Source organism: Myotis brandtii, unplaced genomic scaffold (genome assembly GCF_000412655.1).
Source record: "Myotis brandtii unplaced genomic scaffold, ASM41265v1 scaffold888, whole genome shotgun sequence".
Taxonomy (NCBI): domain Eukaryota; kingdom Metazoa; phylum Chordata; class Mammalia; order Chiroptera; family Vespertilionidae; genus Myotis; species Myotis brandtii.
The window spans coordinates 286,272-289,087 of NW_005371636.1; positions in this window are offsets into that span (position 1 = coordinate 286,272).

The following is a 2,816-nucleotide window of genomic DNA, read 5'->3' on the forward strand; positions in this document are numbered from 1 at the left end:
CTTCTTCAAAAGCAAACTGCTTGCATATTGAGGTCTTACATTTGCGATGCATTTACTGTTGCGTGTGGTGTGGGTTAGGCCAGTGGTCGGCAAACTCATTAGTCAACAGAGCCAAATATCAACAGTACAACGATTGAAATTTCTTTTGAGAGCCAAATTTTTTAAACTTAAACCATATAGGTAGGTACATTGTTATTCACTTAATTAGGGTCCTCCTAAGGCTTAGGAAGAGCCACACTCAAGGGGCCAAAGAGCCGCATGTGGCTCGCGAGCCGCAGTTTGCCGACCACGGGGTTAGGCCTCCCCACTGCCCCACCGTCACTTCCCAGGAATGTCCATGTGACGGTTGAGGGCGACCTGGGGTGTATTCTTGGGTCACAGTGTGTGAATGTCGGCTGTCTCCTCCCTTTGGGGGCTGTACGCAGGATTCACTTTTAAGTTTATTCTGCTTATCAACACTCTTTCCCCCTCCCTTCCCCTCGTCAAGACCTTGAACCAAACGATAAATTAAGGCCTGATTTGTGGTCGTGCCCGGGTTCGAGGTGGGAGCGCTCCCCCCGCGGCTGGCTTCGCGCTGCCCGAGTGGTGCCGCTCGGCGCAGAGCCCAGAGGAGATAAGGGGACCCCGCTCTTGGGCAGCGTTCCCTCCGTGGAGATAACACGGGTATAAATAACCCGCAGAGGCACAGATGACCGTGGCGCGTCCAGTAAATTACAGCCGAATAATTAGCACGCGGTGAACGTGGGGCACTTCGTACTTGTGTGTGTCACATAATTTATTGAGTTATAAGTGCACATCATGTCGTTGTGAATAGTGTCTGTGTCTGAAAACCAGTCCCTGACATTGTTCTCCTAGAACAGGGATGGGCAAACTTTTTGCCTCGAGGGTCACAATGGGTTCTTAAACTGGACCGGAGGGCCGGAACAAAAGCATGGATGGAGTGTTTGTGTGAACTAATATAAATTCAAAGTAAACATCATTACATAAAAGGGTACGGTCTTTTTTTTTTTTTTAGTTTTATTTATTTCAAACGGGCTGGATCCGGCCCGCGGGCCGTAGTTTGCCCACGGCTGTCCTAGAATCAGTGGTTGGCAAACTCATTAGTTAACAGAGCCAAATATCAACAGTACAACGAATGAAATTTCTTTTGAGAGCCAAATTTTTTAAACTTAAACTCTATAGGTAGGTACATTGTTATTAACTTAATTAGGGTCCTCCTAAGGCTTAGGAAGAGCCACACTCAAGGGGCCGAAGAGCCGCATGTGGCTCGTGAGCCGCAGTTTGCCGACCACTGTCCTAGATCAATAGAGATCAATCCACAAAGAAAGCTGCAGACACCTTCAAGCGGTTTGCATCTGACTGTGTCAGCGTGTGAACCCACACATGCATTTAAAATCTGGCTGATAAAAAGACGCAGAGATCGGGAAGGGGTGAACAAGTGGAAAAAAAAATTAAAAAAGAAAACTCCTTATCCTTAAAATAAACAAACAAACAAAAATAGAAGCTGAGTTGAATGCAGACAAAGCTAACAGCTGGAGGCGGACAGCTCTCCGAACTGCTTGTAACTAACCAACCTTCCTTCCCTGAAAAGGCATCTGGCTCAGGTGACTCCTCTTCGTTTTTTCTTGAAGGAGAAGGTGATGAGCTGAGCAGTAATCGAAAAAGCAGGACAATCCCGCCTCGTGTGCGCCTGGTGGGCGTATATGCGGGACCCCCATGAAAATCTCCTGCTAGGAGAAGCGAACTTGCATCTGCTTAACTGCCTAGGTCCGACTCCCAATGACTGAAAAACGGGGGACACATTAATATGGTAGGGGGAGCCACTGGGGTGCAAGCAGCAAAATCTAGAGTGCGGGTTTTTTTCATCAAATATAGGGTGTCCCAAAATTCACGCAAGAAGTAATTTCGATAGAAAACAAAGGATTATAATTAAAAATTGTAAATTTCTTATTGATTCATAAAGTACACAGCCTAGGGTTATGTATGGAATAGCACATCGGGTCAATGGCCTCCACGGCTTTGCTGGCACAGACGCAAAGCCGTGGTCTTCATTGGTCTTCCTTGTCCCTGCTCCTGGGCCATCAGTGGTACTCGGTCATGCTTATCAAATGGAAGGGATTGAAATCAAAGGGCAACAGATATTAGAATCTGATTCAATAAACCAAGTAAAATCAGGCTTTTATTTTTTGTTGTTGTTGTTAATGCTCACGCAAAATTCAAATCTTGCGTGAATTTGGGGACACCCTATACATTCCAAGAAAGAGAACAGACAGGGACCAGGCATCTCAGCCTAAGAGAGAGAGAGTAGGTGTGTCCATCGGTGGCGATGTATAGACATGACCATGATTCTGATGCAAACAAACTGTGAAAATCATTTTAACCAACGGGACATTTTGAAGGCTGAATGGATGGTCAGGGATATGAAGGGATGGCTGGTAATTATTTCGGTGAGTTCATAATCATGGGATCATTGATCATTTTTTACCTTTTAGACATCGGGGCTGAGAAAACGTGTGGAGGCGGGATGGGGCGCCTGGGACTCCTTTCCCCGGGGACCTGGGGGCCGGGGGAGTGGGCAGAGGTCCAGAGGGAAGAAGATGCTTGTTTCTTCTTTTATGGGCTTGAAATGTTATACAAATGTTTCTTTAGAGGAGGAGGAAGGAAGGAAAACAGGGAAGCAAACATGAAATATATCCCGACGGTATTTTAAACATGAGGATCCCGCTGCAACACCGGGGGAGCGATACCTTATCAGCAGTGAGAGACGAGCCGGGCTCCCCTGCTGCTGGGACGTGCCAGACACCCGTGAGTCACCC